This window comes from Rhagoletis zephyria, unplaced genomic scaffold, assembly GCF_001687245.7.
Source record: "Rhagoletis zephyria isolate East Lansing unplaced genomic scaffold, Rhagoletis_zephyria_1.1 Rzeph_scaffold_00015, whole genome shotgun sequence".
In the NCBI taxonomy this organism is placed as follows: Eukaryota; Metazoa; Arthropoda; class Insecta; order Diptera; family Tephritidae; genus Rhagoletis; species Rhagoletis zephyria.
In genome coordinates, this window is record NW_016157099.1 from 248,266 (window position 1) to 274,792 (window position 26,527).

Sequence of the window (26,527 nt, forward strand, 5' to 3'; positions counted from 1 at the left end):
AAATGGTTGGGACGGAAACAAGTGCTTCTTAAACACGATGCAGCGAAACAAAGGTCGCGCCTTCTGCGGACCACTAAACCTCTCTTTGTCGATTTGACAGCATCCATGCTTTCGCTGACGTCACAATATTTCTTTCGCACTAGTTATGAATATTAAATTTTCGTATTGTAGGTACCTATTAACCTGTCCCTTAAAGTAGATAAACGTACCTAAAAAGTAGATAAACGTACCTAAGAAGTAGATATGTATTTTTTTGTGCATACTTTTTCAATGGTTGTTTCCTTTTCCCTCGGTGCCATATCTACTTTTGAGCTTACAGCAAACAAACTTGCCCCTTTAAAATGGCATTGAAAGGAATTTTTCAGAGCAGTTGAGGCCAAACCAATGTTTTAACCAATAATTATGCCCCTTTACAGAGGAGGAAAGGCATTGAAATGCCTTACAAAATAAGAGAAAATTTGCCGAGTTATTTGGCTATGCTCCAAATGTACGTAAAATGATGTGAGTATTCATGGAAACACGTAAATGCCTCGTAACCGCGCAAACCTCGTAAATAAACCGATTTTCCATACAAAATTAAGATTACGAGATTTACATGGTTACGAGCAGTGTTGCCGTTGTGCGACTAAAGGTAGGGTTGCCAACATTTTCTAAGCCATTTATAGTACTTTTTGAAAAAAAACTGAAAAAATATCAAATACAAATAGTATTTGATTCAAAAGAAAAGGTAAAAACGCTTTTTAAGTATACATCTTTTTTCTTTCTTATGCATTTCTTTTATAAAAAATATATTTCTTTGAAATAATCATATGCTTTATCCCATCAATATTTAAATTAATATAAATCAAAAGCTCATTTTCTATTAGTGAGGTAGTCGTTTTGTTTCTCTAATTTCGCCATTTCAAATTCATAGTGGAAAAAAGTCTTTCTGTGAATGCCGAAGATGCGGAAATAAAGAGCAGAAATGAAAAAATGTTGTAAATTTGGTAAGTCATTCTAAGTGTTTTAAAAAATGTTGGAATTTTGTATCTGTTGTTCTATTAATACTCACACTACGACCTCTTATTTTAAAGAATATTTCTTTTAATATTGTTATTTCAGTACAAAGGGCATTCATTTTGATAAAAGTTTTTTCTTGCAAATTGCTGAAATACATTTATATTTATTATTGAAGAAATAATAGTATTTTTGCATACTATATTTTTTGCAACAGTATATAGCGCGCAGACCGAAAAAATAGTACAATACTTTATATTATAGTATGGTTGGCAACCCTAGCTGAAGGGGCAATTAGACCCTTTTTAAGCGCCAATACCCTTTGACCCGACTTTTTAAAAATTTCAATTTTTTTACCCTTTTCCAAAATTATGTGCGACTTTTGCCCCTTTTCAGAGATTTTTGTAGGAAATGCTATTAAAAAATAATTCCTCCTGTAAGTACGAAAAAATGCATCACTTAAAACTTTTAAAGGAAATGTAACTCTTCTCGATTTATGTGTATGTTTGCTACCCTGTTTTGTGAAAAGCTTGTGCCGCTATTTTCATTTTAAATTCAACAGATTTTTTCTTTCACTAGTAAAGAAAAGTAAAAATAATATGGTAACCCTCTTTTTCGTCAATGACCCCTTTTTTGCGACTTTCCGAAAATTCTCAACGGCAACTCTGGTTACGAGGCATTAACGCGTTTATACGAATTGCCCTAATGTGCTTATACCGAATTTACATATGTTCAAATTTAAGTAGCTGATTCTATTTCAATTCATGCAGGGCGAATGGGCTCAAAATTCGAAATAATGTTTAATACAATTTTTCATGTTTTTTAGGGCAAATAAAGAGATACGTATTTTTTTCGCTGAGTTACGAGCATCTGAAAATTTTAGGGCAAACTGTGGTTTTAGAGAAAAATGGCTGAATATTTTTTTTCAATTCTCTATATTTGCATACTTGTAAATTTGAAACATTTTGAAAATTAACAAAATGGCGGCCATTTTTGTAAAAGCAAATTTTCTCAAAAACATAATTTCTTATTTTCTTGAAAATTTGTTTGTTGTTACTACCTACATAAAAAGCATAATTTTTTCCAATAGGTTTGACGCTAAAACGTCTCGAAAGTCGTAAGAATTTTTTTTTTAAATAAGAAGTGTCAGTATTTTAAGTAATGCAGCGTCACATATTATCCATATACATATATATATTCTGTTTTTTGATCTCATTAGTATTTTTTCCCTGAAAGGTTCCACTTCTCTTTTTCGAGCGTATAAAAGAATAATCACGTTGGTATAATTTTGTACAACTGATACAAATGCGTCTGTATTATGTATTCCTTCCATATGTGATTTTTGCAAGTTGTGGTTAGTCGCATAATGTTTGACCAGAGCTCCAATTCCGTCGAAAGATCTTTTGCCATGTCCGCTGGCTGAAAAAATCCAATTTGTTTTTATTGACGATTTACTAATTTCATACAATCATCTAGTATATTGGTTATTTCTTCCACTAACTGATAATCTTAATTTTTTTGTAATGTTTCTTAAATGCGCATGAGAAAATCGCGGTTACTATCATCTAAGAATGTTAATCCCGAGATCACGGAATCCCGGACTTTTTAAGGTATCGAAAATCCCGGGATTCTTGGCAAGTAATTTGCACTGATGGCAATAATAGAAACTCCTTTTCTTGACCAGTATTGGCTATATTTCTTTTTTTATTTAATAATTAATATTTTTTATAAATGTCTAGCTCATTATATATATACCACTGCGCGATAGTAAATTTTAAACACAAATATCAATATATTCGCGAAACCATGGGCCAAATATAGTAAAATTGCGTTTTTAGTTTTTTCACTTTGACGTCAGTAGTTCAAAAATGATTTTAAAAATTTAGAGAAATGTGCTTAGAGAAGAAGTATGGCTATAAAATTTAAGAGGAAATCCTGTAGAATTTAAACAGATTCAAGTTTCTAATGCAGAAGGGCTAGTAAATATTGAAAATGTCATTTTAAAATTTTATCTTTGAAATTTCGCAATATTTGTTTTTGAGAAATTATATGTGAAGGGCTTATATAAACTAGATAATTCTTCGCTTGAAAATTCGCTTCATTCGTCAGCTTAAAAATTACCTATTCGTCCTTGTGAATCCAAAAAATCTAAATTTTTTAATTTATAAAGAAATTTCCTGTTGCATTTGTTACTCATATTTTTATTCTACGTTGCATTGAATTTTTTAATAATTTTTGGAATTAATCATATCTTTGAAATTACAAAGTCCTTAAAAATAAATCCTACGGTCAGAGAGAAAAAATAAAAACGCCACTTTAAATAAAAAAGTAGGTTTCAAACCCATTTATTTATTATTTATTTCATGGTATGAGAGCTTCTCAAACAATATAGAAGTAATTTTTTCGGAAACGCCATCCCGAAAAACCCGGGATCGGAAAAAGCCGAAAAATTAACATCCCTAGTAACATGTCATCAATAAAAAAAAACGCAGTGCGTGTAGTCCCTACGCGCGGAAGAAGTGAAACTTAATATACGATATTCCAGAAAGAAAGAAATGTGCGACATACATACATACACATGTGTATATTTTCTAATATACAAAATATATTTATTTTAATTTTTTTTTTTTAACGAAAAAAAAAATATTCCGACGAACTCATAACCTTCCTCCTTTTTGTGAAGTCGGTTAAAAGCACTTTATATATTCCGAGCGCTCCGAAAACACTCATTCGAGGTGTTGCTGTAGGCGTCCTTTTTTACTCCACACTCAGAGCGCTCCACAGTTGCTGCCTATTGAAATGAACGTAGCAATGCTTTGTTCAATGTAAAACTTTAAAAAATTTCCGTGAAAATATTGAAAAAGTGGTCTAATGATTCTTAAACGTGGAATGTTTGTGCAAAGTTTCAGATCGAGCACTTTAATTTGACACATGACTTGTACGATTAGTAGATCGCTGGAAATAAGCGCCCCGCCTTAGAATAATATATAGTATAGATTTTTAATTAATAAAATTGATTTGTTGAATTGGTACACTGTTACCATTTTTGTATGTTCTGCTTTTACCATTTTCTCATTACTTTCATACTATTTTAGGTTTCCAGTTCCTGTACTTCTTTGAGCTATGAATAGTTTGTCACATTATGTATGAGTCAAACGGGCCTCAGATTTGGATTCAACGGGTCGAAATACAGGTCGGTAGGTAGGTCTGGTTAAAGGCGCACACCACTTTTTTGTTGTTACCAAGGAAAAGAGGTGAGCATTTTTTCGATTCCACAAGTTTGATGCATTTCGGTTAGTTTAAAGGAGGTATGTTCAACTTCAATAAATATTCCATATCGGAAACATGCTGACTTATTCTTTTTGGTAACACTGGATCACAAATTTAAATTTTGATTTTGTTCTCCAGACGCCACTATCCAATCTATATGTAGAATCGCTCGCTGATTCCGAAAATTGAGTTGATTAGGGACAGGGCTACCGAACAGTGATGCATATCCGTTTTATGGAGAATTTCATTTGCTTTCATTTCCCGTGTCTTATATTACGATTATTCAATTGTTTCGTAAGATATACGTGATTAAGTGAAACCACAATTTTTTAAATCTGAATAACAGTAAATTGCAAATACCTCGAAAAGTCATCCATAGAAAAAAAATTATTTCGATTTTCGGAATCACCGAGGAGTTCTACATGGGAATTGGATAGTGGCATCAATAGAACATTTTTGCTGTAAACCAGTGTAATTAACCGATTCACTGCTAGTAGTATAAAATCAGTGCTGCCAGCCTCAATAAGAATGATCCAGATCGTTTCCGTGAAAAATGATGGCGATACTGATCTGCACTCATAAATCTTACTTTTTCCCTCAGCTCTCTGCACATCAAGCCAAAGAGAGTTGAAGTTTGATCGCGTCATGCATGTTGTTAAGTATGAGTATGACAGAAAAAAGGGTGGATAGGGCCAACATTTTGTAAAATATTTATAGCACTTTATCAAACAAATCTGAAAAAATAAAGTACACTTCAAATATATATAGTTATTTAAAAGGAAAAGTAAAAACGCTTTTTATGTATAAATCTTTTTTCTTAATATATTTCTTTGCAATTTTGACAGGTTTTAACAATTCCTTGTTAACTAAATATGAAAGTATCATATGCTTTATCGCAATCAATATTTTAATTAATGTGAATCGAAATTAATGAACTTGTAGGGAGGTAATCGCTTTGTTTCTCTCATTTCGCCATTTCACATCCATAATGGAAGAAACTCTTTCTGTGAATTCCGAAGTTGCAGGAATGGAGAGCAGAAATTAAATATATTTAAGTAAATTTGGCAATTCATTCTCAGTATTTTTAAAAATGTTGCCATTTTTGATCTGTATTTCTATTCATGACCTTTTAGTTTAAAGAATATTTCTTGTAATATTGTTATTTCAGTACAAAGGTCATCCATTTAATACACATTTTTCCTACAAACTATTTGCAACTGAAGAAATATTAGTTTGCATACTATATTTTTTAAAACAGTATATAATGCGCAGACCGAAAAAATAGTACAATACTATGAATATATTATAGTACGGTTGGCAGCCCCAGGTGGATATGACGTTCGAGGGATTTCAATAAGTATGAATGCATGTACATAAGTAGAACAAATTATGGATCGTGAGTGGGATATACTAAGTTTCATTATACTCGGTGCGCTTCTCTGTTCTGCATATGTTTGTATGTATGTATGTTTTACATAGACGCATTCTTTTCATGAATTTATTGTTTTTCTTACCTCCACTCTTAAAAACCCTCAAAGATTATCGTAATTTAGCAATAGACGCCGCGACAACGGTCTGTAAAATCTTCAACATTTTTGTAATTTGTACGTTTTTAAATATTAATCTACAGCCTGGTAAGAAATGTTATTTCTTGTATTTTGAAGATCGTAATATATTTTTTCATACATACATATGTACGTATACTGGTATAGCCTATACGACTATGAATTTTTGGAAAAAGATTAATCTTAGCCGTATTAGTTTTTATTTAAGATTTTTTTACAGATAAGTTACGGTAAACACCTTCCAAGCTGTGTCCATGCCTTTGGGGCAATATAAACATTGTTATCAAGCTATAACAAACGATAAGCGATAAAAATAAGTTGTATTCACTTATGTATGAACTTATGTACATTAGGGTGGTCCAAACAAAAGTAATGCCCTCACCCCCTAGGATTGTTCTTAAATGATTTAGAGGTCCCTCAAAGGCATCTCAAGCATTTGGGATGACGTTTTTAAAAGCTGGGAGAGATAGCGGAATTGAAAATATCGCACCTCCATGGTTTCATCCGGGATAGTAAATGGTTTGACAGAAAGATGTGTCTCCTCCTTGCACTCATAGAGGACATTCACAATGGGCAAATCTGCCTCCGAGTGGAAGTATGAGTCATTCGTACACGCCTTCCTAACTAACCTGACTCCTCTTCCCAAAACCATTATTCCTTCAAATGGTATAGAATTTTTGGAAATCAATATTTTTCGATCGGAAAACTCTGTTACTCTCAAGGAGACTTCCAATAATAATACCCAATTGTTTATAATAATTTTTTAATAGTAAAAACCGTTTGTAATAAAAAATGGTAAAATAAACAATTGGGCATTATTATTGGAATTCTCCTCAAGGGAAACAGAGCTTAGCGATCAAATATATTGATTTTCAGGAATTCTATACTATATCTACGAAAAATTTGTTTTCCAATGCAAAATACATGGAACATTTTGAGCGCTTTGGGCGACCTCTAAATATGTTTTGATTTCAAAATAAAAGAAAGCGAGATACATATAATCTTTCGATATAGAACAAACCTAGGGGGTGAAAACATTAAAATTTCATACTTCACTTTTTAACCACCCTAATATACATACAGATAAACAAACAATTCATTCTTCAAGGCTTCCTGTTATTACCAATTTGTTTATACGCTGCCAGCATTTTATATTCCGGATGTTACTAGTTCGATATGACATTTCTATGAAAATCATCGCCGATCATAACACGTTTTTCGAATTCTTATCCGCCGTCGAGTAGAACTGTTCCACCAAGACGTCACGTCTTTATAATAAGAAAGTTATACAGCGGTTTCGCTTGCTTCGCTATGTCTTTCGAATGGACTCCGACGCTGCAACTATGAAAGTATTCAACTCGGAACCCGATGGAAATACCAAGTGGAGATGGACTTGGTTTCACTTGGCATTTCCAATTGGCGTTTAGTTGGCACAAAAGAGAAACGCTGGCGCGCTTTGCTGAACTCGGCCAAAATCGCATAGACGGTTAAAGCGACAAATAATAAGAAGATACAACAATTAGGAATGAAAGTAACTTATGCGAAATACATAGCCTGAAAAGTCAAAGTAGATTATTGGGAAAGTTAGATGTGTATCCCTTTGTTTTTGGCTTAGATTATTAAATCATTCGAATCAAATATTTTGAAAGCAGTTCCAAAAACGTATAGTAAAAAGGCATTAACATAATAAATCAAATAACGCATCTGTTTAGTATTTAAATGTAATTTTATTATTGGTTAATCGAATTTGTTCACTTGCACGTTAATTGAAAAAGCCAAACAAAGGGAAAATAAAAAAAAAATATTATACTTGAATGATCTTCCAGGAATTCCTTCGTTTCTTTTCAAGATTTAAGAAAAAAAAATTGTCCGAAAACTTGCTAAGAAGACAAAAAGCGAGAGAAATGTTTTTTTTTTGTTTTTGTGATACGAGTTAATTTACCTTTAATAACTTCCAATTACTAGCAGGGTATATACTCAGAGTTGCCAACAGTCCGGTTTTTTTGATCTTTGTCCATGTCGGTTTTGACGACGCACCCGGACATCAAAATTTCCGGTTTTTGAGGGTCCAGGTAATAAAATTATTAATATTTCAGTTTATGAAAATTATTAAGCATAAAGTAAATTTCATAAAATTGCCTTTCAAAACTACTTATTGTACTTTCGTATTAAAGCTATGCTGTACTTTTTCATACAATTAGTACCTTTGATTTTTTGATGATCGAACAATCAGCTGTTTGTCGTAATGTTTACTTAGCACGTGCCTAAACAAAAAAATAGTGATTTTTTTAAAAGAATAGCGAATAGTAACGTTTTTGTGCTTTTCACCCTGCCCGCCCAATGTTGGTCGTTTTTCTTTACTTTGATCATTCTCTCTTCGCAAACAGCCCTGCCAGATGTACGGATTTTCCATACGGTACTAATTTATAGACATGAAAATGGTTGTACGGATTCAACGTGCGGATTTTTAGCTTTCCGTGAAGATGTACGGATTTGTAGAGTGTTTTTTTCATATTGTAAAAATTTTCCTGTTTTACACATTTCTCATAGGTGTTTTATAGTTCCCGAATCCTCCATTTTTTTTATTAAAAAATACGTTATTTTCGTACTTGGGGGACTTATCTATTAACAGCTTGACTATTTTTCCCCCGATTTTAAAAATCAAACATGAGAAGAGGATTTATAGGCCATTAAAATTATGTATAACAATCTAATGGCAGACTGCGATTTCTTATTTTTTTCAACTTAACCATCGCTTCAAAGATTATACTGTTACTCGGTAGGGTCGACAACTTACCTGAAAAGTTCTGGCAGCCCTGTTCGCAAATCGTGACAGCCGCATTAGTTACTTAAGGTGTTCTTACACGATATGTATTTGCATCTGTAAAGTGCCTTTTTCAATACATATGTAATTGCTTATGTCCAGAAATATCAAAACCATAACTTGTTATTATATTTTTACAATGTAATTGCTTCTTAGTTATTAGGCTTTTATTATAAATATATTTTGATTTGCGCTGATTGTTTCTGACTCTATAAATTAAAGAAAATGATGATATGGCCCAAAACGCGTACTATTACAATACGTTTTGGCTCAAAGTGCTATCCAAATTCCGCTGAAACTTGCTAGAATACAACATTCTGCTATTTTTTCTTCTTACATCTGAAAGCATAAGTATGTGACAATATTTAATATATACGTAAAATATATTGTACCTCCTGTTGTTTAGGAGTTATAAATTTTTCAACGGCGGACTGTTACATTACAATTTTTGGAAGTACTTTTTAACGCTGCTTTATATTATCTAAAAAGTCTGCTCTGCTTATATAACTCAAGAACTACGAATTTATTGAACTGATCAAATTAAGGCTGCATTCCAAAACGTCAAAATACAAAGCATCAGTCTCTTTTATTTCTAAACCGCACTAGGAGAAAAAGTCCAACTTGCGCAACCTAGTTGAAAGTTAGCGTCATTTGGCATCACAATCGAATGAGGTTTAGAAATAAAAGATACTGATGCTTTGTATTTTGACGTTTTGGAATGCACCCTAATTTTGAAGTCAATATTTGCAAAAGATGCTCGGACTTTTACGATACAGAAAAAGACTGTTACGTTACCTGTGCGATATACATGCGTATGNCATATACCAGCACGGGCATGATGAGTGACTTATAGAGCGTGGTTTTCGTACGTCGAGAGAGGACTTTACTCCTGAATTGCCTACTCAGTCCAAAGTAGCACTTGTTGGCAAGAGTGATTCTACGTTGGATTTCAATGCTGACATTATTATCGGTGTTAATGCTGGTTCCCAAGTAAACGAAATTCTCTACTTTCTCGAAATTGTAACTGTCAACAGTGACGTGGATGCTAAGGCGCGAATGTGCTGACTGTTTGTTTGATGGCATGACTTCGTCTTGTCCTCGCTTACCACCAGACCCATTCGCTTTGCTTCCTTATCCAACTTGGAAAAGGCAGAACAGACTTCGCGGTTTTTGTTACCGATGATGTCGATGTCATCGGCATAAGCCAGCAATTGCACGCTCTTGTAGTAAATTGTTCCTGAGCGGTTCAGTTCTGCAGCTCTTATTATCTTCTCCAACATCAGATTAAAGAAGTCACATGAAAGGGAGTCGCCCTGTCTGAAACCCCGTTTGGTGGCAAACGGCTCGGAGAGGTCTTTCCCTATTCTGACGGAGCTGGTGGTATTGCTCAACGTCATTTTATATAGCCGTATGAGTTTTGAGGCGATCNAATTAAGGCTGCATTCCAAAACGTCAAAATACAAAGCATCAGTCTCTTTTATTTCTAAACCGCACTAGGAGAAAAAGTCCAACTTGCGCAACCTAGTTGAAAGTTAGCGTCATTTGGCATCACAATCGAATGAGGTTTAGAAATAAAAGATACTGATGCTTTGTATTTTGACGTTTTGGAATGCACCCTAATTTTGAAGTCAATATTTGCAAAAGATGCTCGGACTTTTACGATACAGAAAAAGACTGTTACGTTACCTGTGCGATATACATGCGTATGGATTAGAATTAGGTTTTTAAATGGCTTGTAGTCTGTTTTATGCAATAACTAGCATGAATTCAGTAGACGTGCCATTTGACATCTAATCCAACGAAATTAAGAACGTGATAATTATAAACGAAATTCTCTACTTTCTCGAAATTGTAACTGTCAACAGTGACGTGGGTGCCAAGGCGCGAATGTGCTGACTGTTTGTTTGATGACAGGAGATACTTCGTCTTGTCCTCGTTTACCACCAGACCCATGCGCTTTGCTTCCCTATCCAACTTGGAAAAGGCAGAACAGACTTCGCGGTTTTTGTTACCGATGATGTCGATGTCATCGGCATAAGCCAGCAATTGCACGCTCTTGTAGTAAATTGTTCCTGAGCGGTTCAGTTCTGCAGCTCTTATTATCTTCTCCAACATCAGATTAAAGAAGTCACATGAAAGGAAGTCGCCCTGTCTGAAACCCCGTTTGGTGGCAAACGGCTCGGAGAGGTCTTTCCCTATTCTGACGGAGCTGGTGGTATTGCTCAACGTCATTTTATATAGCCGTATGAGTTTTGAGGCGATCCCAAATTCAGACATAGCGGCGTATAGGCAACTCCTTTTAGTGCTATCAAAAGCGGCTTTAAAGTCGACAAAGAGGTGATGAGTGTCGATCCTTTTTTCCCGGGTCATTTCCAAGATTTAGCGTATTGTTAATACCTGGTCTATGGTGGATTTGCCAGGTCTGAAGCTACACTAATAAGGCCCGATCAGTTCATTGACGGTGGGCTTCAGTCCTTCACACAATACGATCGATAAAACTTTATAACCTATGCTTAGATGGCTGATCCCGCGGCACACTTAAATTAAATTTTCAACTCCTCCCCACCGTACTTGAATAGCTCAGCTGGCAGGCTGTCAGCTCCAGCAGCTTTGTTGTTTTTCAGCCGCGTTATTGCTATATGTACCTCGTCATAGTCAGGCAGTGGAACGTCGACTTCGTCCTCATCTTCTTCTCTACAACTTTCCGTGCTGCTACCATTTAGTAGGGCTGAAAAGTGTTCCCTCCATAATTCAAGTACGCTCTGGACATCGGTTACTAGGTTGAAACCTTCCGTAAGTCGCCTAACTCTATGATACAAGTTTTCGGGCATTCTACCTGTCGGCCAGCATTTCAAGCTCTTCGCACTCACGAATTTCGGCGTCTCTCTTCTTATTGCGGCAAATATGTCTCGCTTCCCTCTTCAGATCCCTGTTGCGGTGCCACATAGCGCGCGTTGCGCCCGATCGCAGCGTGGCCCTGTAGGCGGCATCTTTTTTCTCTGCAGCTTCCTGACTTTCCCCATTGTACCAGTTGTTCTTTCGGGCTTGCTGAAATCCGACTACTTCTTCGGCGGCGGTACTTAATGGCGGGTGCGTATCTTGGCTGCAACAAGATAGTGGTCCGAGTCGATGTTTGGGCCTCGGAGTGTGCGTACGTCTAAAACACTGGAAGCGTGCCTTCCGTCTATCACAACATGATCGATTTGGTTTCTCGTTTTTCGATCCGGAGACAGCCACGTATCTTGATGGATCTTTTTATGCTTGAACCTAGTACTGCATACTACCATGTTTTAGGCCCCGGCGAAGTCGATCAGCCTCAATCCGTTGTCGGACGTTTCTTCGTCTACGCTGAATTTTCTGACGGTGGTTCCACAGATCCCTTCCTTGCCCACCCTGGCATTGAAGTCGCCAGGCACGATTTTGATATCATGACGGGGCGGCGCTCGTACGTGCGCTCTAAGCGCTCATAGAAGAGATCTTGGATGCCTCATCCTTCTCTTCCGTCGGGGCATGGGCAGATGAGCGAGATGTTGAAGAATCTCGCTTTGATGCGGATTGTGGCTAGACGTTCGTCCACCGGGGTGAACGACAGTATTCGGCGACGGAGTTTCTCTCCCACCACAAATCCAACTCCGAATTTGCGCTCATTTACATGGCAGCTGGCCTTGGTTCTTCACTGGAAGTGGTCTTTACGTGGCGGGTCCCAAACCCAGCGCACAACCCATTGCTGGGACGGAGGTGGTTTCGCAATCAAATACACGTTTATATAGCGAGCCGCTTGCAGCCGCACCTACTGGTAAACAGACGCTGCACACATGGGTTGCTCACGTTGCCCAGAGTGCGCGAACGAGGATGCAAGAGTCGGGATTGAGTATAGCCATGCAACTATAACTGCATACCCAGCGCAACGACTATACCCAATTGCACTATTAATAATTATAATTAAATTTTTTTTTTATATTTTTCAACATGAAGAGAAGCATTTCTTCATTATCGGGCAACAACCTATTTCCGTTGTCAACATAAATGCTACCCGATGCACGAAACACTCTTTTTTAGTTCTCTGAGGAAGGTGGTGCGCATTTTTGTACCACCGAAATATATATTTTGAATTATTTGCGTATTTCATGGGATAATTTTTAAGATGTGGGTAATTGAGGTATTTTTCACCGGTTTTCGTGGGTAATTTAACACAGAATGTCTGGCATCACCTTCTGCACCTCGGCGAATTGCATTATTGAAAGCAGAATAATCCAGTAAATAACTCATCATTAGACTTTTCTTTGAGTTGTGGTGAATTAAATACATATGCTGAATACTCTAAACAAAAAAATGGATATTTTTGGTCGTTGCGAATGCTTTACATATCATCTCCATCAGAATTACGTTACCATATCCGTTGTTATAAAAATGAGCAGTGTTGCCAGCTTAGCCGTTTTCCGGCTAGATTTAGCCGGTTGCGAGAGCAAACAGCCGGAAAAATTAGCCGTGTTTACTATTTGCCTTATTTTATTAGAATTATAATATGTATATAATATGTGTCCATTTTTACAAACTAATCGACGACAAATCTGTTAGAAATGGCTATTAGAAGTGACAATTCAGTCGAGCTCTCTCATAGCTGGCTGTAATGTCAAAAATGTAAACAAAGAAATTAACCCTTTGTTATGCATTTACCATATTTGCTAAAACTCAATATCTTTAAAATTAAAGTTTTTGTGTATTTCAAAATATTTAAAATCTCATTAGAATCAGCTTCATTTCAGTTATTGCATTTTCGTTTTAATATAAATGTGGAGATACATACTTACACAAAATTACCCACTAAATGAAACACGCTCATTTATAAAACCGTTTTGACAATTTTCTTGCTTTTTTGCAATGTTTCTGAGCATTTATTTTTTTATTCGAATACTTAGTTCTAAGTATATTAGACATTAAAAAAAGTTTGATTCTTCTAAATTTACATCAGAACTTAACTTCAGTAATTTAGCCATTAAATTTTTGCAATTCAAAATTTCCTTTCCACTAAATTTATTAAAAATTACTTTCAGTTTCTTTATGTCAACAAGGAACTTTGGTTTAGGTTTTATCAGATCACCATTTGAAATTTGGTCTATCCATATATATGAGTGGGAGATTTCCTTTTCATATTCGGTATGATAAATTATGCACCTGGGATCAAACGCGTCCGCTTAGAAATACTACTCGGCTGCGATGGGCAACAAATAAAGTCACGCGCACACGTGAAGGGTCTCCTAATGAAACATCGCAGCAATTTGCCCACTGTGGTCGCTTCACTTTACCATTCGGAGGTTTAATAACGTAAAGTTAGCTGGCAAACAACGCACCGCCCGTAATTCCTTTTCATTTTATTATGTATTTAAAATCAGTCGCACAGCTCACAATTGAAAATTTAAATAAAAAAAAAAATAAAATGTTGAATAAAAAGGGTTTAAGAGTTAACGTTTGCCGTAGATATTTACCTCGCATGAGTTCTTCAACAAGTATCGATTGGCAGCGAGTCTAGCTCGCTTGCGTTACTCATTTCATCGTTTTCCATACAATATACATTGGGCGTCAAGAGAAAAGCGTGAATAGCTTTCGTCTCGATGCATTCCGGCAAAGTTTTTTTTGCAAATAATTGCTAATAAAACGTACAACCATATTAGCCCAAAACGCGATTTTAAAGCCATTGAGATGTCAGTAATATTTAAAAAAGCTTTAATAACTTTTATAAAAAAAAATTGTATGACCAAATAAAAAAAAAAAAATGGGAAGAAAACATTATCATTCTTATCTGTTTAAAATATTAGCAGAATTGCTATTACCAATCGCCATTGGGACGTCAGTAATATTAAAAAAAAGTTTTAATAACTTTCATAAAAAAAATTGTATGACCAAATAAAATATAAAATTGGGAAGAAAAATCATCATACTTTTATGTTTAAAATATTAGCAGAATCGGTATTACCAATCGCGATAAAACAATTAAAATCTAAACAATTTCGAAAAATGTTAATAGCTATAACTTCAAAAATAATTCGAATTTCGATAAATTGTGAAACTTTTATTCTTCTTTTGGCGTTGTGAAGCATAAACAGATAATTGCACAAAAAAAGCTCGACCTTCGAAAAAATGGTGGCCCACTTCACAAATTTTTACTCTTTTGCAAAAACCAAAAGCAAAGCCAACTTAAAGTAAAAGAACCGACAATGAAATGCGTCAAAATGAAAATAAAAGAGCGCGAGTTTCTTTGTGAAGTAAAACTCTCTAGGAAGACATTATCTGTGAAAAATTGTATCTTGGTGCCAACTAAAGATGCCAGATCGAAATAGAAAAATCGATTCAAATCGAAATCAAACTAATCGGTGCAGGAAGAAGTCGTCAACAAATTAATCGATCTCCCAAGTGCCCAATTCCTAAAAGTCTATAGCTACGGTGACCATATTTATAGCAGACGAATACGGGACAAAAAACAATTTTGACAATTTTTTCCACAAAAGCTAGAGGATTTTAGTAGTGATGTGCTGAGTCGATACTTTTAAGTATTTATCGATACTCGGTACAGATTTAAAAAGTATCCAATACTTTCGATAGTCTATACCGAAATATTAAGGTCACTACCCTGCAAGCCAAAGTTCCCGAAATCTTAACGAAATCTTTAGGAGTATCTGATTTCTGTAACGATTTTTTTACGAATCTTCAAAGAAAATTATATGAAAGGGTTGACACGAACTCGTAAAGAAATTTCTGTACGAAAAATAAAGAAAATTCTGAAAAAAAACTGCAAGAAATTCTTCGCATAGCAGCATTATTTTCATTTCTTTACCGATTTTCTTCCGAAATTTCGTAAAAGAATGGAAGTGTGCGTAATTTATTTCATTTTAGAAAATTCGGCAAAAAATCGGATGGGATCTTTCGGAATTCTTTAAAATTTCTTTACGATTCAGAATACTCTGAAAAATTGGTTTGCAGGGTAATTAAAACATGTGCCAAAAATATGGGGCAAAATGGTTCAGGGGAGGCTCGTGTTGGGGCCAATAGAGCTCTTAATATTGATTAAAATAAAAAATGTGTGTATATATATCGGTCCATCGCTATAAAGCAGAAAAACTCTTACTTGTCTGAACAGTTTTGTTCTAGATGCATCGAACGATATTATCTTTGTAGGCCTGAAAGGCTTCTTCATCCGTCAAAGCATTTTGCATGAACCTGGGATCTACTAAGGTGAAAATTTTTATAATAATATTTTAGTGCCGCGATAAAATAAAGTTTTTTTTAGCCGATATTGTATGAAATAATTTTTTTTTTTCTAAACTTGAAATGAATAAAACGGCGAAAGTTTAATGTGAAGAATCGGTTTTGGGCCCCGAAAAGGAAGTATTGGGTACCGAGTATTGGGCACCGACAATACAGCATATCCCTATTCCTAGCTCTTAAACAGCATCTTTTGGCTTGTATTTTTCGACCTTTTGTGAAAACAGCCTATACTTAAATATAGAGTTTAACATCACACATTTCGATAGTCCACTGCAATGACGACACAATTCAAAATTCAAAAAATCAAATCCCTTCCTACTGTTAAGTGGCTTATGTCTCTTATCCTTGTCTAAAGTAAGTAGTAAGGATTAATGCAATCAGTCGTAAGGATTCTACATGAACCAGACAAGGATTAGAGACATGAGCCACCTAACAGTAGAATGAGTTTTTATTTTTCGAATTTTGAATTTTGTCGTCATTGCAGTGGACCATAGATTTTTAGAATATTTTTCCATAACTTTGTACTTTGTGCTCGGGATTTTTAATCGTCAAAATTTGTTACGAACATTCCTCGGCAGGGAAATATGATGAAAAAATCCGACTACTTTTGAAGCATGCGTGGTATTCAACGGACTATTTTTTTCAGACTCAGATTTCGGACAAGCGCAACGCAGTGAATGACATCTGAAACGAGCTAAATTGCAAAGCGTACCTTTGAAGGGTTCCACTTCCTTTCCATCTTTGACATCTCCTTTAATTTTACAACATTCTTATGGTAGCCTTCTTATTTCGAGTTTCTCATTTTGAAGATACCCTGCAGGGAAAGCTACTAGTTGTGAACTAGAATTCTACCAGTTTGCGTTTCAGCCCAACTAGTTCACGTTCTATCCTTTTTCAATGTTAGCGACTGGTATTTTTAACATTGCGATGTCCTACGAGATGTCAATTGTCAGGCTATGCATCAGCATCTACTAGTAGAAATACTAGTAGCATCATACCAGTTGATGAGATATTTGCCAATTGCCCTATGAAAAGCATTAGTATGCCTTTTTGCTCGCGGCGCTCCAACAGTCGCAACGGCCGACAGAGCAAAGCACTCGCGTGGTATGCCTGAGGTACCAGGTTCAAGCCCGGGCGCAGGGAAAATTTTTTTATATTTTTGATTTTTATTTTTTTTTTATAATATTTCTTTAATTTATATTTTTTATTTAGGGTTTTTTTATTATTCTTAATTTTAATTTAAAAAAATATATATTTTTTGTAATCTATTTTTTTGTGGCACAAGTATTTCTTCCCATATATTTGTTTCTTTTTTTTTGTAATGCAACTAGATTTTTGAGTTTGTTATTTATATTTAAATTGAAATAATTATTCCTACTTACATTGATCTAACTTTAAAAATCTTAACCACCTCCAAGCGGCCTCTCGAACCTGCGATCCCAGAACCAGAACCAGTAGTCTTCACGTGACGCCACAGCCGACATTTGTAAGAAAAGCAATTAATTGCGTTTTATTTTAGGCTTTGGCAATTCAAAGGCAGATGTCGCTGAACGCTTAAGTTCTTCGAAAATGTCGAACTGGTAGGCATATACTAGTTTATGAACTTGTATTTTTTCTAGCTGGTTTGGGTTTTCACTGCAGGGCACATACAACCCTTCATGCATTCAGCAAAAAAAATTTGGTGTAGTTTCCCTGCAGTGAAAACCCAAACCAGTTAGAAAAAATACTAGTTCATAAATTAGTATATGCCTACCAGTTCGACATTTTCGAAGAACTAGAAGAAAATACTAGTTCATAAACTAGTATATGCCTACCAGCTCGACATTTTCAAAGAACTTAAGCGTTCAGCGACATCTGCCTTTGAATTGCCAAAGCCTAAAATAAAACGCAATTAATTGCTTTTCTTACAAATGTCGGCTGTGGCGTCACGTGAAGACTACTGGTTCTGGTTCTGGGATCGCAGGTTCTCGAGGCCGCTTGGAGGTGGTTAAGATTTTTAAAGTTAGATCAATGTAAGTAGGAATAATTATTTCAATTTAAATATAAATAACAAACTCAAAAATCTAGTTGCATTACAAAAAAAAAGAAACAAATATATGGGAAGAAATACTTGTGCCATAAAAAAATAGATTACAAAAATTTTTTTTTTTAATTAAATTTAAGAATAATAAAATAACCCTAAATAAAAAATATAAATAAAAGAAAAATAAAAAAAAATATAAAAAATATAAAAAAATTTTCCCTGCGCCCGGGCCTGAACCTGAACCGCCAAAATTTATACCGAATTTATAGAAAACCTAAAACCAAATTTCTTAGTAGCTTTCGAAATTATACCGAGAAAGGAACCTCAATTTTCATTTACAAAAAATATGCATATGTATGTATTTGTATGTATAGATGAGATGCCTAACGGTTCCTCACTGACTCTTATGTTAACAAATACCAATCCAGACTGTAAATACTTTTTTCGATCATATTGGTCTGAGTGCCCCTTGGAACGTTAAAACTAAATTGCAAACATCTGCATAAACTCCTCATTCTTTTCATCAGAATCGGTGGACTAATAAAAACAAACAAAATATAATATTTCCTTATCTAACGGCGGTTTTACACGGGTTGTTGTCAAGATTGGGCCTAAAGCCCAATATTTTTGCATCACATGATTGGGCTACCGAATTGCACCAAATTTTATGTTGCTATTATGTGTACTAAAGATGAAGCAAATCTGACCATACATTTTAAGGATAGCTCTCAATTAGAGATGGGCACGGAATATCGGGACCCACGGTACTGATTCAAGATGGGCGGTATAAGGAAGGTCTGTCAAAATTTAACGGACGGAACGGGATCAAAATCCTTTCCCGATACTCCCGATAAAACCGCATCTTCCGCAAATTCAGAAAATCTTCCTTACAATTTTTTTATTAAATATGCACTTTTTATGTTTTATTGAGAAACCGAACAGTAAAGCAAAACAAAATAATTGGAGGATGCCAGATCTTTCATAAAATTTGTTTTATTTAAAATTAAATTGAAAGACATGTGAATTTTTTTAGAGACAGATTTCGTGGCCCCGTGCCCGCGGTACAATTCAGAAAAACGTCGGGATGAGCGGGTTCGGAAGTTAAAAATTGAATTTCGGGATGGGCGGGATCGGGACTTAATATTTAGTCCCATGCCCATCTATACTCTCAATCCCTGCGCCACCTAACGGAAGACAAACACACTGATCCTTTCAAAAATCAATACGCAAAATAACAATCATTCAATGCGATTTAGAAATCTGGTAGGAATTGGTTCCCAATTGAACGATTTTTGCCATTTTAAATGTATATAGTTGTAGGTGTATTAAATTCCATTACCTTATCTATCATAAGTGGTTCCAGATATAAGCGATATGGAAATTGCATTTTGTATGCGAGGTGCCTCATCTCCCTTTCGAATACGCACCATTTTTCGCCATAAGTTCGGTAATGATAACATATGCAGNAATTTGTTCTAACAAATCGTTTCTTAAAATGTACCTACGAGATGGATTTTTCGTATAGTACATATTGGAAAAATTCATGGAAAATCTGCTAAGTCCAACAAAAAAATTTTAAGAAAAAAGTAGAAAATTTGCTGTCACAAAATTATCTACAAAATTTGTAAAAAAGCAGACCTTGTTATTTTTTTTTTTAATAAAGGGTAAATGAAAAACGCGAAACGTTGCATTCAAAGTTTTGCAAAATTCTTGAAGAAAATTACTTAGCAAGGTTTTTTGTGTCTCCTGTACAATTGAAAAAAATGGACTTAGCAACTTTGCACTCTAAGCTAGCGATATGCAGCTATATCAAATTTCAGAACGTTGTCATAAGCGGTTACACAGATAAGCGAAATGCCAAGTTCAGCTTGTATGGGAGGTGCCTTGCCCCCTTTTTTTGCCGCTTTTCGTCATAAGCTATTGATCGCCNATTAAATTCCATTACCTTATCTATCATAAGTGGTTCCAGATATAAGCGATATGGAAATTGCATTTTGTATGCGAGGTGCCTCATCTCCCTTTCGAATACGCACCATTTTTCGCCATAAGTTCGGTAATGATAACATATGCAGCTGTGTCAAATTTCAGAACGTTAGCATAAGCGGTTACACAGATAAGCGAAATGCGAAGTTCAGCTTGTATGGGAGGTGCCTCGCCCCCTTTTTCAGTATTTACGGATTTTCGCCTTAAGCACGTTATTGATAGCGTTAATAGCTGTGTCAAATTTCAAGGCGTTAGCATAAGCGGTTCCAGAGGAAAACAATATGAAAATGTCAGTTTGTGTGGGCGGTGCCACGCCCCCTTTTTTATTATTCACCACTTTTCGCCGTAAGTACGGTATTGATGGCATATGTGGCTGTGTTAAATTTCGGGACGTTAGCATAAGCGGTTCCAGGGAAAAGCGATAGGAGAATTTCAGTTTGTATGGGAGGTGCCACGCCCCCTTTTCCAAAATCTACCACCTTTCGGCGTAAGTAGGGTATTTACAAACTATGCAACTGTGCTAAGTTTCAGTTCCCCAGAATAATTAGTTTTAGAGATATAGTAGTTTTCACATTTTAGTCTATATGTCATATGCCACGCCCCCTATGTATTAGGATTAACATTTCTGGATTAGAGGAAGTTATATCCTTTAAATTGGTGTATGTGGATATCTTAGTTTTTGCATTTTTCGAAAATACCATTACATGGGAAGTGGGCGTGGTTACAATCCGATTTCACCCATTTTCTCTAGCGATATCTTGGATAGAGCGAAACCTACATACCGAATTTCGTTGAGATATCTCAATTTTTGCTCGAGTTATCGTGCACACGGACGGACGGACACACAGACATGGCTTAATGGACTTCTACATTCTTATTATTATATATATATTCTGAGCATTTATGTATACATTTGTCTATATCTATCTCGATTCATTTTGGCTGTTACAAACAACCGTTATGTGAACAAAGTTAATATACCCTTGTGCACAAATAAATAAATAAATAAAATAAATAAAGATGCATACAGATGAAGTGCAAAAAAGAAGATTAACGTAAATTTAAATATTTTACTTATATTATGGCAAAGGTATTGGGGAATTTGTAGATGAAAAAAATAATAAATATAAAGTTCAAAAATGTAAATATTAAGAAAAAGACGAGGATGAGGATACCGCTAAAAGTAAGGACGGAGATAGAGGCAGAAAGATTAATATAAAGGTAATGAGTATTTCGAGATTTTCGAGTCGATTTAGAAATTTTCGTAATATTTGTTGATCTTGTTACCGATATTGTTTTCGATGTACTTGTAAATATTATTCCCGACATAATAATCGATATTGTTATCGATATATTTATAGATGTGTATTTTTATCGATATAAAAATACGATATGGTTTTTGATATATTTATAACCATATTTATCGATATTGTTATTGATATATTTATGAACATATTTATCGATACTGCTATTGATGTAATATCCGATTTTATTATCGATATAATAATCGATTTTTAATGGATATTTTATTGATTTGTTATCGATATATTATTGATTTAGTTATCGAATTTTTTTTATCAATTTTGTTATCGACATATTTATCGGTTTTGTTATCGATATTTTATCGATGATGTTATCGATATTTTTACCGATATTAGAATGAAAGGGGTAGAGGTGGAGTTAAAGGTAGAAAAAGGATAAAATATAACATTAAGCTTATAAGATTATATTAACTATGTAGCTAGTCATTTATTCATATTTTTGAACCAATGAAATACATATATATTTATGTACATATTATGCACGCAGCATTTCTCTTTTAGTGTGATTTTTTGAGTTGAAATTTTAAAAATTATCGTTATTTGCGGTCTCTGATTCTAGCAATATCATAAATGCATAAATGAACTAGATGAATCAGTTGTTTTGAGCTTAATATCTTGAACTTTTTTCCCTCATGTATTTTTGGACCACGCCAATAAAGTATTGTTTTTAGAAACAAACTGCACTTTCATTAAATATAAAAAATGTTCACCACTTTGCCAATCTCTACTAAATTTATTAAGGGCATTTCATAGGGCCCTCTAATCAAGAAGTGCTATTTTGGTTTGACATACTGAAAAGTGTTACATTCAATAGGAAAAACTTCTGAGAAGCCTTTCAAAGCTTATTTTAATGGTTAACAGTGAACAATTGTTTGGCTAAAAATCGTTTGGCTGAACCTCGTTCCTAATAAAAAAAAAACCTTAGAAGAATAGATAGTGAAGTCACATTACAGTTGAAAATTGGTAGTCTGCTAATTTTTTGTATGCATTTGTTTTGAGACAGTTTGCGCTCATAGATAATAATTATGATTGAGTTTTATTTTTTCACTTAAGAATATTGATCACTCAAAAAAATCAAAAGCTATTCCAGCGTAATTTCCGTCGTATCCCTTTCAGAGCTAGAGACACCCTAATTAAATTAATAAGTCCCAAAATTTTCAGGTCGAAATTTCAGTAAGTTGCGTCTGTATGGCCATTTCAGTTTTAGAAATAATCATTAGTATCGAAAAAATAAAAATCATTAAACAGTAATTTTTTGTGATCGAAAAAATAAATATCAAATAATTATCATTTCCGTGGAGCGAAAAAATAAAAATCAATAACAATTAATATTTTTGAGCGAAAAAAATAAAAACCATAAAATAATGATTAAATTCTGACTAAAATTATTTTACTCATAATGATAAACGTCCCTGATAAATTTACACCGCAGAAGGGATACATGTAATTATGTATGTATGTAGATCAATCCACTTTCTTTGCTATCTTCTGAAGTTACCCAAAATGTGCTTGACACTTACAAGGTCATACATACATATGTATGTGCACACGTTTTTTTGTTTAAAATAAAAAAACATAAAACCGCATGTTGAAATTTACAATTTGTATTGCATCACACGCCCATCGATGGTCGATAATCCTCAACAGACGCTTACGCGCGTAAACTGTGCTATTTATTTCAACGCAGCGGTGTTGATAAGAATAATGAATGTCTGATTCAAAAGTAAACAGAGCAATCACCTCAACATCTAAGTAGCAAATTTTATAGTACTCCCCCTTTGACATAAATATAATAATTATAATTTCCTGTTATCATAAGTTAAATTCCCACCGTTAAATCCCGACAAATAGTCGAAAATATACTGACGAGAGTAGGTTGGAGTTTGAGGGGATTTTGTTTAGTACTTAATGGGGCAGAACAGCGAATTCCCAGCTTCAAACAGATCGGTTCGTTAAAAAAACAACAGCTATTATTATAAGACTTCGTCTGTATGCAGATACTCTTCTCTATGAAAAAAGGCTAATAAGTGGCGAGGCCTCTTAAAACAGGCAATGTGAAGAATCAATTTAAGGCCTTAAAAAAATGCGTTGGGTTACGACACTTTTGCAGGAAATGTACACTTAAGTTTTTGGACATCACTAAATATCGGGTGTGATGATGGCATGTATTTACTAAAACCATTATTTCGATGTGGTCTTAGTTCCATAATTAATTCCTTCGCAACATTTATACGAAAATTTTTTTGTGCGACGCACAGTGGTCTGAATGGAGAATCTAGCGGAATGAAATACTAAAAACGACAGTCTTCAATTGCGACTAGGACCGAAATAATTTCTTAGGATTGTCTAGTATGAGGGCCCCTCCGCTCTAGAATTTACATGAATGCCCAATTTTTCCATTGTACATTTGTAAACGCTACGGTACTGAACGTACCAGAGATTCCTTGAAATTTGAGAGTTCGCTAGAGTCGTATCTAGGGTTTTCTTTAATTACAAACTTTTTTGTTCTTAATTGAAGAGACAATTGTGACGTTCAATAGTGTCATTATTAAAAATCATTCATTTTTCATTTTTAATAGTGAACAACATACATTTTTGTAAGTACCCTATAAACATTTTGGCGAACCTTCGAAAACGACCTTCGATATCTAGTTGCATATCGGACTGAAAGCGACTCAAACCCAACCTTAGTTTTCCAACGTTCATAGTACATTACATACATCGAGATGGGTTCGAAAAAAATGGAAACCATAGTAACACAAGAGAGATTGTGAAATCTAGCTCATTTTCAAAGGGAATATAAGCAGTGTACAAACCAGTGTTGCCACTGCCTTAGCCTTTAAAATATCCATAAAAAATCGAAAACTGTATCCAAATGTATCCACCGAAAAGAGCGGACATTTTTACACAGTACATCTATGGAAGAGAAACTCGGCCCCTTAACAAACTTATTAACACGTAGTCAGTATTTTCCCTTCCTTAGACACGGATTTGGGAAACAAAGGCCCGTACTATAGTCAAAATTGAGTCGAGTTAATTGCAGCTTTTTGACATAATTTTCGATGGGATACCTGTCAAAAAAGCTGCAAATAACTTTAGTGTCGACTTAATTTTGACTATAATTACTGGCCTTTGTTTCCCAGATTTGTTTCTAAGAATGGGAAAGTACTGACTAAAACGACGAGTTAAAGTTTCCGCAGGTTCGATGTTTATTAATGTAACTAGCTTTTACCCGCGGGTTTCACCCCACGTTTTTACACAAATATGAAAAATAATCTATATATTAATACGCTAACATAAATTTTGTCTCCGTTCGTTTGGCGATTCTACCGAACCGATTTCAAAACCAAGAACATTGTTGGAAAGGCATTTTTCCGTAGATGGTTTCACAATTGGTTGAAAATTAAACAGTCGTTTAAACATTTTCGAATTGTGTATAGATGTTGCTGCAACATGTTCAATTTGACATGTTTCGCCTGTTGTTTCACTACACATTTGAAATTAAGCTTTGAAATAAAGATAAATATGAAGATGAAGAAATAAATGATAACGATGAAGTAAAAAAAAAGAAGCCAGAAGTGAAGATAAAGACGAAAATGGAGACAATGACAGAATTAAGTATTAAGAATTAGGGTGACTGAAAGGGTAAGAGCTTTTCTTGAATTTATGAAGTGAAACTTCTTTAGCGGCAGTTCGTTGGTTGGGAGTAAATTGTCAAATTCAAGGGGAATAATGCACATGGAAATGGTTCTCAGCGGTTTAGCGGTTTGAGAATAAAAACAAAAACAAAGATGCCTAGAGGTACAGGCAAAAACGAAGATCAAAGTAAATTAAACACTTTAAGGTAAAGGTGAAGAGGAATATGCAAAAATAAAGATAAATATGAAGAAAAGGATGAGAATGAAGATCGATATTGGTATTGATATAAAACTCGATATTCTTATCGATATAATAATCGATATTGCAATCGAAAAAATAATCGAAATTGTTATCGATACTGTTATTAATTAAATAACCGCTATTGTAATCGATATAATAATCAATATAATAATCGATATTGTTATCGATACAATAATGGATATTGTTATCGGTATAATAATCGATTAAATAATTGATTTTGTTATCGATTTAGTCATTTATATTGTTAACGATATGTACAATAATCGATATTGATGATTGTTATATTTATCGCTGAATTAATCGATTTAACAATCGTTGTATTTTTCTATATGTGTATGGATATTGTTATCGGTATTTTTATCAACACAGTTATCAACAGGGTTATCGATACACTAATCGGAACATGGAATGTGATCACATTACATGACATGACATCACATTTTATCACATGATATGAAGAGACATCACATGATATTGCATCACATAATATGATATCACATCACACGATATCACGTGACATGACATTATATGATATGACATCACATTATATGGCATAACATCACATGACTTGACATCACATGATATGACATCGTATGACATCACATGGCGTATCGAATTATTCAAACTGATCAATGTTTACTGAGTTGTCGAAGTTTATAGACACAGAAACTTAGTTGTCCAAATTTACGGATAGTTATCGAGCTATAAAAACGTGTGTGATTAACGAAATTTGTCAAGTTAAAGAAATGTATCAAGCTATCGATATTTATTGAATTATCATTATTTATAGACTTAACGAAATATATCGAGGTGTCGTAATGCATGGAGTTCTTTCAACTTACAGAGTTATCGATAATTATTGATCTACTGAAATTGGTTGGTTCAACGAAGCGAAGTTTATGGAATTTTCAAAATAAATCGATTTATCGAAATTTCAAGGTTATATAAGCTTATCGATTTATCACTGCTTATCGCATTTAATCGTGTTAACAGAGTGTAACGAGTTATCAAAATGTTTAGATAGTTTTCGAAAAATGTGGAGATGTCAAAAGTAAAAATTTATAAAAGTATCCAAAGTTTTTACATTTTTGAGTTATCTAAATTTATCGAGCCATCGAATTTCACAGTTATCGAAATTGGTCGAGTTAACGAATTTTGTTGAGTTATCGAATTTTAGTGTTCTTGAAATTCATCGAACTATCGATATGTATCAAATCATTGAAATTTATCGATAAACTTGAATGTATCAGTTCAATTCCAAGTCCTGCCGAAGTCCTCCAAAGACCTTCTCAGATAAAAAAACTTTAGTTACGTTTAAGCAGAAGATTTTCCGGTTAGTTAATTTGTACCGTATAAGTTTTGCTGTGTGTTAAGTTAGAAA

The 26,527-nt window shown here is 34.4% G+C and overlaps 1 long non-coding RNA gene across 1 annotated transcript; it reads right to left on the reverse strand.

Annotated features, from left to right (window-relative positions):
* Positions 1 to 2,049: 2,049 nt before the first annotated feature.
* On the reverse strand, positions 2,050 to 10,516 carry LOC108360263 (uncharacterized). Its single transcript, XR_001847080.1, has 4 exons — positions 10,342 to 10,516; positions 8,629 to 9,450; positions 6,955 to 7,385; positions 2,050 to 2,415 (listed from the first exon to the last, which is right to left on the reverse strand). It is a non-coding gene; the product is annotated as an uncharacterized LOC108360263 (long non-coding RNA).
* Between the last annotated feature and the right edge of the window lie 16,011 nt (positions 10,517 to 26,527).